The 13,112-nt window shown below is 47.0% G+C and overlaps 1 pseudogene; it reads right to left on the bottom strand.

The window, feature by feature from the left end:
* Positions 1-4,525: 4,525 nt before the first annotated feature.
* On the bottom strand, positions 4,526-5,548 carry LOC114021191 (annotated as a pseudogene).
* Positions 5,549-13,112: the final 7,564 nt, after the last annotated feature.

Below are 13,112 nucleotides of genomic sequence, written 5' to 3'. Positions count from 1 at the left end.
ATTGCCAGCAGGAGAGTGAGTTTGTGTGTGTGTGTTGGGGTTGGGGGGGGGGTGAGAAAACCTGGATTTGTGCTGGAAATGGCCCACCTTGATTATCATGCACATTGTAGGGGGAGTGGTCACTTCGGATGAGCTATTACCAGCAGGAGAGAGAGTTTGTGAGAGTATGGGGGTGGGGGAGTGAGAAAACCTGGATTTGTGCTGGAAATGGCCCACTTTGATTTTCATGCAGGTTGTAGGGAGAGTGGTCACTTTGGATAGGCTATTACCAGCAGGAGAGTGAGTTTGTGTGTGTGGTTTTTGAAGGGGGGTGAGGGGGTGAGAGAACCTGGATTTCTGCGGGAAATGGCCCACATTGATTATCATATGCATTGTGAAGACAGTGGTCACTTTGGATGGGCTATTACCAGCAAGAGAGTGAGTTTGTTTGTGGGAGGGCGGAGGGTGAGAAAACCTGGATTTGTGCTGGAAATGGCCCAACTTGATGATCACTTTAGATAAGCTATTACCAGCAGGAGAGTGGGGTGGGAGGAGGCATTGTTTCATGGTGTCTGTGTATAAAATGTCTTGTGCGATTTCCACAGCATGCATCCGATGAAGTGAGCTGTAGCTCACGAAAGCTCATGCTCAAATAAATTGGTTAGTCTCTAAGGTGCCACAAGTCCTCCTTTTCTTTTTGCTAGATCTTTAGGGCATTCTGGGGATAAAGATTGCATGGAAGACACAACACATATTAAAGATTAACTGCAATGGCTGTTGAGCTATTCAGGAAAGAGCAAACAATGCAACAACTATTGCACTTACAAAGGATTATCCTGCACTTTTGCCTTTTCACTTTATAATAAGTTCTGGAGAAAGCGGTGCAGGCTTTACAATAGGTTTTACTGCTTGTTTACTCAGCAATGAACGTCAGCAACAAAGGCATGTGTATAGTCAACAGAGAGTGTTCGGCTATATGCACGGAGGGGACTTTCTTATGCAGTTCAGAGGAAACAAACTCACTGAGGATTAACTCAAGAATCGCACAGAGTGATAAATGTCAAGAAATGCAGCATTAAACCTGACACACTCATAGCCTTAATCCTCTTTAAAAGGGTTGAAACAGTAGGAGTCGGGCTCAGCAAATGCAGTCGTTTTGAATTTCCTGAATTTTTGCTGGTTTCTTACAAAATCCTCATTTTATTCTCAGATTCTTTTTCTATTACTTCTGTTTTATTTTGCTCTCCATTGTTTGTATGGGCTTTAAATATACAGTGGCTAGTGAGAATGCATTTTGCGCCCAGGATGAAATTGTTCCTGTGCAGCACAAGGTCTGTGCACCACTTATGTCCATAGGCCTGTGTGGGCCTTCTGCACAGTGGTGAATTTCCATTGCATGAATATACACAAGCAGCTCCAAAATCACACACTTCGGAGTGAAATTCACTCATGATCAAGGCCAGCATTATGCCCAATGCATCACTTAAACCCTTTTTAAGGACTTGATCCAAAAGCCATTGAAGTCTCCGGGGGTCTTTGGGTATGTCTACACTGCAAAGAAAAACCCACAGCTCCAAGTCTCAGAGCCCAGATCAGTTGACTTGGGCTCATGGGGCTCAAGCTGCATAGCTAAAGATAGCAGTGTAGACATTCAGGCACAGCCTGGACTTTGAGACCCTCCCCCCTTGCAGGGTTTCAGACCCTGGGCTCCAGGCCAAGTGTGACTGTCTACACAGCTATTTTTAGCCCCACAGCCTGAGTGCCAGAGCCTGAGTAAATTGACCTGGGCTCTGAGACTCACTGCTCAGGGTCTTTTATTGCAGTGTAGACATACCCTGAGAGGCCTCAAGTTCTTAACATGGGGCTTACATGTACTTAAGTGGTGCATGAGACTTTGTGTGGATCATCCACACTGGAATGAATTTCATCCGTGGGATATAGAAGTCTCTTTATGGCCCTGCAAATATAATCCAGTTTCAGAGCAATACGTTAACACTATGCAAATCTCATGAGCACGGCCTGCCAAACCACAAGAGAAAATTTGGATGCTTAGTTCACTAAAACTTTTGCTTATGATGCAGGTCTAGCGACAGATGCACTATACGTATGTAAATACCTTTGCCATTCTTCCAGTTACCCAATAACAAGCAGTGGTAGAGATCTAGTGGGTTTCTTGTCTCCATAGCCGAGGAAAACGTGCTATAAACTGACTTTGGACTCAGGTCAGTTAATTATTCATTAAAAATGACTGAGGCGTTATCACTGGGCTGTACTGGAAAAGGGTAGGTTGTGGAGTGGTGTTGAGAAAGGCTTTTCAAAGGGATGGAGACTGAGTTTCACTGTTACTTCCTATGCAACTCTCCCTGTCTCAGAAGAACACGATTCATCTACCAAGAATGTACAAAGCAAAATCAACCTATTACCAAGCAGAACTGCAAGCAGGGAGTCAGCTGGGATGTGGAAGTAACAACATAATTATTTTTTTTAAACAAGAGTGCGGTTGGGGGTGACACAGCTGTACAAAAACCAAGCATTATTCTGAAGTGCAGCTGCAAGCTGAGATGAAATATGTGCATGGAAAGGGTAGCACTGGGACCTGTTTGGCTGACAAGTGGTTGGACAAGTTGACCCAGAGGATCCCTACCAACTGGATTGCCTTTGAATCTAGGATCTGAAACTTGTGCTGGAGAGTTATGCCAACTGAGAACTCTCACAGGCCAGGGCACTGTTGGGTACTCATTCTATGAAAACGGCATTAGAGGGAAACAGTGTAATGCCATGAAGATATGCACCTCTGAGGACTCTGCAGCTGACAAAAGGCCAGGCCAGGGCAGGGCCAGCAATCCCCTGGGCCTTCCTACTTCACTGACATTAGAGGTGGAAAAGACATATTAGGTCATCCAAGGCTCACAAATCGGGATGACCTAATACGACTTTTGCCTTCAATGGGACTACTTATTTTAAAATATAGCACATGCCTAAATGCTTTGCTGGATTAGGGACAGAGTGCTAAGCATCTTGTGGGATCATGCCTCTAGTCCATCCACCAGCAAGGGTATCATTGCTCCCCAAGTGGAGTCTTGCCACTCTTGATCTTGCCAGGTAGCTGGGTAAGCAGCAGCTCCTGCATCAATGCCAATCCCACAGCCAAAACCTGTCACTTCTCCTGTGCAAGGCAGGCCTCCAACTCTATCCCTCAGGCCATCTGGCTTGTGTTCTTGTAAGTTTTAAAGAAACCAAACAGTGCTTCCAGTGATGAGTTAAGTATTTATTTGCTCTTTAACATGATATATTAACTCAGTATAAACTACCCATGGTTTCTTTGGTGTATATCAAAGGAGGACCTGGACACTGCAGCAGCTGAATGTGATAAATATCGGGCATTTTTCCAAATAGCAAAGTTTCTCACACTTTGGCAGCTGCACAAATCTGGATCATTCTTATTATTTAAAGCTCTCTTCAGAATTGCAAAAACCTACTGCTGAATGTCATTTAATGTTCTAACAATTGCTGAAAAATTCAAGCCATCTGAACTGGAAAAGACAGAGAGGAGAAGAAGGTAAAATACCAGTTTGTGGCTATAGCTTCTGCACTATGCAGAGGACAACTGCTGCCAGCAATAACAATCTATCTACTTTGGAAACAATGAAAATATGATCTTTGCTATCAGCTCTTTGGCCTTTTCCTCCTTGCATTTCACTGCAGTGGGCTTAAGTCTTCTCTTCCTAAATACTAGCATCATCGGCATGTAACATTTAATGCCCACCTATTTCATGCAATATTGGGACAGGTCTTCATCAAGTTTAAGCATGAGACAGTACCAACAAAATGTGTGACTAATTTGCAAACACACAGTTATTAAGATTGTGCACACAGATTGGGCATGTAACTGTGTGCTTATTTTGCATGCGTATTTATATGTCTACGGTTTTTTTTAATCTCTTCCACATTTTCAAATCTTTTAGGGCCAAAATTTCCAGAAAATTTCTGTGTGCAGGCACCACGATTGAACGTGCTAGTGTGGAAATTGCTATTCCAAATTACCACTTGCACACATAATGGATCGTTCTCATGTATAATTACTAGGACGTTGAATGCAGTCACATCACATGCACACTCAAATTAGGCATGCAATTGCACACCTACTTTTTTGAAAATTTAGGTCTAGGTGCACAAGAGTAACTGTAAAATGCAATTGCATGCCTACAGGTTGTGAAAAATTCTCTGTAGGATTCCCCACTATAATCAGCTTCTGCATCATCCCAGGCATCATTCAGAATTCTGCAGCCATTATCCTAATAGAGCACCAGCCTCCTAAAACTTTAAAAGGCAAGTTTGCTGTCAGCAGCTGCATGGTCTTGGAGGAGATGGAAAAGACCTAAGGCATGTCTGCCCAGTAAGATACATAACCTACTGTGACTGAGCCTGCAGCATGCTGCCACCCATATAGCCATCACCAACGAACCCAGGAGCTGTTGTATTACTTAATAAAAGATATAACTGTACTGCTCAGAGCTCCTATAGACCTTGTCATCCTCAAAACCCTTTACAAGCCACAATCAGTCTGGCGCTGGGTTCTCCTCTCCCAGAAAGACCCCAGAGACTGGCCAGCCCTTTGACTGATGGTCCTCATACGTGACACGCAGTCCTCACTGGTCATTAGGTACAGCAGGGGGTTCAGGGCACTGTTGAAGCTGGCCAGGCCCCAGGTCACCTGGTAGGAGACATAGATGTTTTTTGAAGTCTGGGTGCAGAACCCCTAGAGTTGCCAGCTTTGGGATAGCAAGTTAAGATTCCTGAAGACATGATATGGGAGGAAACAGACAGAGAACAGGACCATCAGTAACACCACCAGTTTGATGCTCCTTCTCTTGAGGTTTGGGTCCACATTTTTATTCCTCCAGAGGACCACCACCACATGGCAGTAGCAGCCAATGATTATGAGGAAGGGGACTACAAAGCCAGTCATAGTTACAACCAGGACGTAGGGCAGATAGGTGCCCAGGTTCTCATGTCCTGTTGTATCATGACACCGTGTACCATTGCTATCCATTTTGCTGAAGGCAAAATCAGGAGACACCTAGATGATGACCCATGCCCAGACCAACACACTGATGAAGAAGGGGGGGCCCAGAGTCTGGCACCTACCCAGCATCTTCAGTGGGTACACGATGCCCAGGTAGCGGTGGATGCTGATGCAGGTCAGGAAGCCAATGCTGGCATAGAGACTGAGGTGGAAGATGGCCCGCGTCAACCTGCAGCAGTCTTTCCCAAAGAGCCACACGCCCCCCTGGAGATAGTAGGTCACCAGGAAGGGCAACGTGATCACATAGAGTAGGTCTGCCACCCCTAGTTTGCACACCAGCACACTGAGGGTGCTCCAGCTGCTCCTCTGGGACCCGGCACACATATTCCACAGGCCAGTCCATTCCCCAGCAGCCCCAGCAGGGACACGATGAGGTACACAGCCGGCAGGAAGTGATGGGTGAAAATCTGGTTCACCGGACACAGGACTGAAGGTGAAGTTGATGATGTCAGAAATCGAAACGACTTCCTCCACGGGTGCCATTTACTGCAGAGGGTTCTACAGGAAGCAGATGGGGGGTTGTTGCAGCAAGGGAACAAGTGAGTCCTTAGGGAAGACGCATGAGGGGTCGGTGCAAGGTGGAATCTCCCACGTCCTAAGGGTGGTGCAGAAGGGAATCCCTGAGTCCTTAAGAGGGAAATATCCTCTTGCAATTGGGGCTGTGGGAGGGATCCACAGACCCCTATGGTGGAGGGGGAGGTGGGGATGCCAGGTCCTTAAGGGGGGCAGGGCAGGAGGGGCTCCCCAGAATCCTATGGGGGAGGGAGGGATGCCAGGTCCTTAAGGGGGGCAGGGAAGGAGGGGCTCCCCAGAACCCTAAGGGGAAGGGCAGGAGCAGGTACCTCGGTCCCTATCCTAAGGGAGAAACTCCGGGTCCCTAGGGGGATCCCCCCGGCCTCTGCGCGGCTCCCCCCCCCTTCTCTCGCTCTTCTCTCGCTCTGACTCTTGCCGGAGGCGGTGCTAGCCCATTGGGGGTTGTAAGAAGAAATATTTTGCCCTCTCCCGAATACTAAAAAAGTGAATACTGCCCCCATCCCCAGCTGCCCAGGGCCCTAAATAATTGCTTAGTCTGCTTATGGCTAGCGCCGGCTCTGTTCTTGCCAATGATTGGCACCAAAAATGATCAATACTAGTGACGTGCAGGCCGCAGTCTCCAGCTGAGCAACGCTGCTTGCCGTGGGGGTGGGTCATAGCCCGCTAAATGCTGCCCACTGGCAACCAGGGCACCCAAGGATTGCCCAGCGTGGGACGGGTTTGGGGGATGCTAAGCTGCTCCAGTTCATTTTTGGGTTTGAATTAATTCAAGGAGGCGGAGGGAGCTCACAGTAACTGAATATAAATTGTCTCTATACAGCGTGTGGCTATTTCTGGTGTGAACACTCACCTGGCGGCGCGGAGGGGGCAGGAGTTGGAGTCTGACAAAAGAGTTATTCTAAATTAGACCCTCATATCAGCATCTCATACAACCAGACACGTTAGAGATGGAGATGCCTCATTAGGTCCCAACCAGTCCATCCCCTCTATGGGCCAGGGTTGTTCCCTACAGTCTATTCCCCATTGTTTTGTCCAGTCCAGTTTTAAATGACTTGAGTCACCACGTCGCCTGGTAGTCTATGCCACCAGCCAGTAAGATTTCCCCATCAGGGAATGTTTCCCAGTGTTCAGCCTCAAGTGTCCTTGTCTCAAAGCGATGCCGAGACTGCACTATCGTAGCGTGACATAGGCCAGGAATGTTTAAAGCTTTCTGGAGTACTGACCAGGGACGGGTGGCGGGGAAGACAAAAGATCAGTTACCCCTGAAACTGCTATTCCCCACAACCCTGGCTACACTACAATAATTACCTCTTGCCAATAGTGGGTGTCAATGACAGGTGCAGTGGAACAAGTGTTGAACACAGTTTAGCTTCAGGTGTATACAAGGACAAACCATGTTTAGAACCAGTTTAGCTGCACCTGTTGACGCTATTGGTGACAATGGATGACAAGAATGACACCCCCTTTATCTCCAAACTCCTACCCTAAACCATAAACAACCCAAAAAAACCCACCCTACCCCAACAGTTTTTGACCCCAGAAAGGGAGAAGTGCCAGAAACTACATACAGTCCCCTAGGGACTTCACTATCACTAATGATTTTACATGGAAGGTGCTGAAATACTAGGGTGATGGGCAGCAGTATAAATATGAGAGAGAGAGGCTGGCCGGCCGGCCAGAGCTGCACACCCATTGTCATCAATATGTAATTTCTGTATCATAGAATCATAGAATATCAGGGTTGGAAGAGACCTCAGGAGGTCATCTAGCCCAACCACCTGCTCAAAGCAGGACCAACACCAACTAAATCATCCCAGCCAAGGCTTTGTCAAGCCAGGCCTTAAAAACCTCTAAGGATGGAGATTCTACCACCTCTCTAAGTAACCCATTCCAGTTCTTCACCACACTCCTAGTGAAATAGTGTTTCCTAATATCCAACCTAGACTCCGCCCCCGCACCGCCCGCAACTTGAGACCATTGCTTCTTGTTCTGTCATTTTCCAACTTGAGAACAGCCTAGCTCCATCCTCTTTCGAACCCCCTTCAGGTAGTTGAAGGCTGCTATCAAATCCCCCCTCACTCTTCTCTTCTGCAGACTAAATAAGCCCAGTTCCCTCAGCCTCTCCTCGTAAGTCATGTGCCCCAGCCCCCTAATCATTTTTGTTGCCCTTCCCTGGACTCTCTCCAATTTTTCCACATCCCTTCTGTAGTGGGGGGACCAAAACTGGACACAATACTCCAGGTGTGGCCTCACCAGTGCCGAATAGAGGGGAATAATCACTTCCCTCGATCTGCTGGCAATGCTCCTACTAATACAGCCCAATATGCCATTGGTCTTCTTGGCAACAAGGGCACACTGCTGAATCATATCCAGCTTCTCATCTACTGTAATCCCCAGGTCCTTTTCTGCAGAACTGCTGCTTAGCCAGTCAGTCCCCAGCCTATAGTGATGTATGGGATTCTTCCTACATAAGTGCAGGACTTTGCACTTGTCCTTGTTGAACCTCATCAAATTTCTTTTGGCCCAATCCTCCAATTTGTCTAGGTCACTCTGGACCCTATCCCTACCCTCCAGCATATCTACCTCTCCCCCTATCTTAGTGTCATCTGCAACTAATCCCATCATCCAGATCATTAATAAAGATGTTGAACAAAACCAGCCCCAGGACCGACCCCTGGGGCACTCTGCTTGATACCGCCTGCCAACTAGACATCGAGCCGTTGATCACTACCCGTTGAGCCTGACAATCTAGCCAGCTTTCTATCCACATTGTAGTCCATTCATCCAATCCATACTTTTTTAACTTGCTGGCAAGAATACTGTGGGAGACCGTATCAAAAGCTTTGCTAAAGTCAAGATATATCACATCCACCATTTTCCCCATATCTACAGAGCCAGTTATCTCATCATAGAAGGCAATCAGGTTCGTCAGGCATGACTTGCCCTTGGTGAATCCATGTTGACTGTTCCTGATCACCTTCCTCTCCTCCAAGTGCTTCAAAATGGATTCCTTGAGGATCTGCTCTATGATTTTGCCGGGGACTGAAGTGAGGCTGACTGGTCTGTAGTTCCTCAGGTTCTCTTTCTTCCCTTTTTAAAATATGGGCATTATATTTGCCTTTTTCCAATCATCTGGGACCTCCCCTGATTGACATGAATTTTCAGAGATAATGGCCAATGGCTCTGCAATCACATCAGCCAACTCCCTCAGCGCCCTTGGATGCATTAGATCTGGACCCATGGACTTATGCATGTCCAGCTTTTCTAAATAGTCCTTAACCTGTTCTTTCACCACTGAGGGCTGCTCACCTCCTCCCCATACTGTACTGCCCAGTGCAGCAGTCTGGGAGCTGACCTTGTCTGTGAAGACCGAGGCAAAAAAAGCATTGAGTATTTCAGCTTCTTCCACATCATCTGTCACTATGTTGCCTCCCCTACTCAGTAAGGGTCCCACACTTTCCCTGACCTTCTTCTTATTGCTAACATACCTGTAGAAACCCTTCTTGTTACCCTTCATATCCCTTGCTAGCTGCAACTCCAGTTGTGCCTTGGCCTTCCTGATTACACCCCTGCATGCTCTAGAAATATTTTTATACTCCTCACTAGTCATCTGTCCAAATTTCCACTTCTTGTAAGCTTCCTTTTTGAGTTTAAGATCACCGAAGATTTCACTGTTAAGCCAAGCTGGTCGCCTGCCATATTTGCTATTCTTTCTGCACATTGGGATGGTTTGTTCCTGTGCCCTCAATAAGGCTTCTTTAAAATACAGCCAGCTCTCCTGGACTCCTTGCCCCCTCATATTCGCCTCCCAGGGGATCCTGCCCATCAGTTCCCTAAGGGAGTCTAAGTCTGCTTTTCTGAAGTCCAGGGTCCGTAACAGTTACACATTGGTAGGGCAGGGAGAAGGGATCTCAGCAAATCCAATTTAGTTACCAAATTAAGGTCAGAGTAAGGAAGGAAATAGTGAAAAACAGACAGGGCTTCAGAGCCCAGCAGAATACACTGGTAGTGGTCATGCCACATCTCACAGCATCCTCCCAGTTTGGGATATGAGCTCTCTGCATGTATCTTTATCACACTGCAAACTCCATTTTGATTGTCAGGGTTGCCTGCCTCTCTGCTGTCTTCCTACCTCCATCTAAGGGTGAAAAATCCAAAGCGTAGTGACACAATGCTAACAAGGAGCTAGAAATGAAGGGTCGTTAAACCTTGGTAGTATTCTATTCAAATGGAAGCCTCCTTAAACAAAGAAGGCAGCATACCAAGAAAACCCGTCCACCCAGATAGGCTGGTAACTAAGCTATGGATTTCCTCTTGGGGACTTTGATCACCTGATGAGGCTGATTTTGGGTCACCTGACAAAAGGGACTGCAACTTTATAAAAGGAGTACTCTTGTCATCCGATGAAGTGAGCTGTAGCTCACGAAAGCTCATGCTCAAATAAATTGGTTAGTCTCTAAGGTGCCACAAGTACTCCTTTTCTTTTTGCGAATACAGACTAACACGGCTGTTACTCTGAAACCCGACTCTTGTCATTGTTTGTCTACACTACCGCGGGGTTGATCTAAGATACACAACTTCAGTTCTTAGATCTACTTACTGTGGTGTCTTCACTGCAGTAAGCTGACAGCTGGCGCTCTCCTGTCGACTCTGCTTGCGCTTCTGGCCAGGTTCCAGCTTCCCAGAGATCGAACCACTAGGCGACGAGAGTCCCCGAAGCCCCTCCGGGTCTCGGAATGGCTCCAGTGCTTCTGATCCGGTCCTGAGTTTCTGCTGTCGTAGGTTACATCCCCCCCGGCCGCTACTGCCTTAGGTTTATATGCAGTCCCGTATACACCTTGATTATCCTTACACGGTAATATTTCGATTCAAGCCTTGCAACTGGTTTCTTACACTCACCCTGTCTCACTCACTTCTTACATATTGATTGATTACATATTCATACGCGTAGAATTGGTAATATAGATTTAAGCAAGCCTGTCACATCAGCGAGGACTTCTGTTGCAGCTTGTGGTTCAGACAAGAACTGTGCAAACTGCAAGGTACAGGAAGCTTACACAGACACATAGACAGCTTGGAAGGCAGAGGGTGCGGGGGGAGCATGGGCAGCCCTTCCTCCCCATGGAGCAGAAGCTGCTCCTGTCTGGCAAAGGCCAAGCCATGGATGGGGCCACGTCCGGCTACACTGGTCTGTGAGGTTCCCACTTCCATGGTGGGGCGAACATCAGATTCTGTGCCCAGGAAGCATGCCAGAGAGACCAGAGAAAGAGTCAATGCTGAGCCTACCCAAACAGAGGGACACTTAAGAGCGCACAGGTCCAACATGCTGGGACCCAAACACAGGAGCCTGGTGAGTGTCCTAAGAAGAAGCAGAGGTAACTTTACCAGGTCTCTGACATGTAGAAATTAGAGATAGAGAAGATAAGCCGGCTGGTTCCCTGCAACACATGTACTAGCAATTTGCGTAAGTTTCGGAAATGTCACCTAAGTACTGGCGGAAGTTGGACTCCCCTAGATAAGAGGGTTTGCCAAAGTGGTACTAATTATAGGCATCTATCTTGGATTCAGAGAGACAACAGATGCTTCACAGAGCTGAAATTGTTCTGCAGGAGGATATGGATTATTAAATGACTATGTGGTAAAGTCAAGTTGCTAGGAGCAACCCCCAACTAAGTTTCTATGGCTTACCTTTGATAGGAGGGAATGTGAAGTGGTTACCATATAAATAAAATTTATTCGTTCCATTATTGTGGGCCAAAGTTTGCCTGATAGTAGAGGTACAGATGGCTGGGACTTTGGCACAAGAATCCTGGAACAGTGCAGACAGGAGTTATTAACCAGAAGTTACTCATTCTTCAGGAAAACAACCCTCTGTCCTACACAGTCTCTCCTGCCTGCCTTCCTTCACCACAAGGAGTTTCGGGTAGTGATCCTTAGGGCAGTGGTTTTCAAACTGCGGGTTGCGACTCAGTACTGGGTCGTGGAATGGAAGGCACTGAGTTGCGGCGGCTCTGGTCAGCACTGCCGACTGCTCTGCAAAAAGTCCCATCAGTGGTGCTGCCTGGCCAAGGCAGGCTAGTTCCTACCTGCTCTGACACCACGCTGTGCCCCGGAAGTGGCCAGCAGCAGGTCTGGCTCCATTGGGTTGCAGGTGATAACAATTTTCTTCAACTGGGTCACCAAAAAAAAAGTTTGAAAATCACTGCCTTAGGGTACCTTACAGTTACAGTTGACAGGTAGAAAAGGGTTATATCAGGATTATCACCATCCTCATCTCATTGCTTTGATGAATAATATGTTTATTACTAATTTCAGAGTAATAGCTGTGTTAGTCTGTATTCGCAAAAAGAAAAGGAGTACTTGTGGCACCTTAGAGACTAACCAATTTATTTGAGCATAAGCTTTCGTGAGCTACAGCTCACTTCATCGGATGCATACTGTGGAAACTGCAGAAGACATTATATACACAGAGACCATGAAACAATACCTCCTCCCACCCCACTCTCCTGCTGGTAATAGCTTATCTAAAGTGATCACTCTCCTTACAATGTGTATGATAATCAAGTTGGGCCATTTCCAGCACAAATCCAGGTTTTCTCACCCTCCGCCCCCCCCCCCCCCCAACTCACTCTCCTGCTGGTAATAGCCCATCCAAAGTGACCACTCTCTGAAACCTCTCTTTACAATGTGTATGATAATCAAGTTGGGCCATTTCCAGCACAAATCCAGGTTTTCTCACCCCCCCCCCCTTTTTTCCAAAAACCACACACACAAACTCACTCTCCTGCTGGTAATAGCTTATCCAAAGTGACCACTCTCCCTACAATGTGCATGATAATCAAGGTGGGCCATTTCCAGCACAAATCCAGGTTCTCTCACCCCCCCCCCACCCTCATACACACACAAACTCACTCTCCTGCTGGTAATAGCTCATCCAAACTGACCACTCTCCTTACAATGTGTATGATAATCAAGGTGGGGCATTTCCAGCATAAATCCAAGTTTAACCAGAACGTCTGGGGGCGGCGGGTGGGGGGGGTAGGAAAAAACAAGGGGAAATAGGCTACCTTGCATAATGACTTAGCCACTCCCAGTCTCTATTTAAGCCTAAATTAATAGTATCCAATTTGCAAATGAATTCCAATTCAGCAGTTTCTCGCTGGAGTCTGGATTTGAAGTTTTTTTGTTGTAAGATAGCGACCTTCATGTCTGTAATCGCGTGACCAGAGAGATTGAAGTGTTCTCCGACTGGTTTATGAATGTTATAATTCTTGACATCTGAATTGTGTCCATTTATTCTTTTACGTAGAGACTGTCCAGTTTGACCAATGTACATGTCAGAGGGGCATTGCTGGCACATGATGGCATATATCACATTGGTGGATGTGCAGGTGAACGAGCCTCTGATAGTGTGGCTGATGTTATTAGGCCCTGTGATGGTGTCCCCTGAATAGATATGTGGGCACAGTTGGCAACGGGCTTTGTTGCAAGGATAGGTTCCTGGGTTAGTGGT

The sequence above is a fragment of the Chelonia mydas genome, chromosome 13 (assembly GCF_015237465.2).
Source record: "Chelonia mydas isolate rCheMyd1 chromosome 13, rCheMyd1.pri.v2, whole genome shotgun sequence".
NCBI lineage: Eukaryota > Metazoa > Chordata > Testudines > Cheloniidae > Chelonia > Chelonia mydas.
This window is presented reverse-complemented; position numbering and strand designations above follow the sequence as displayed.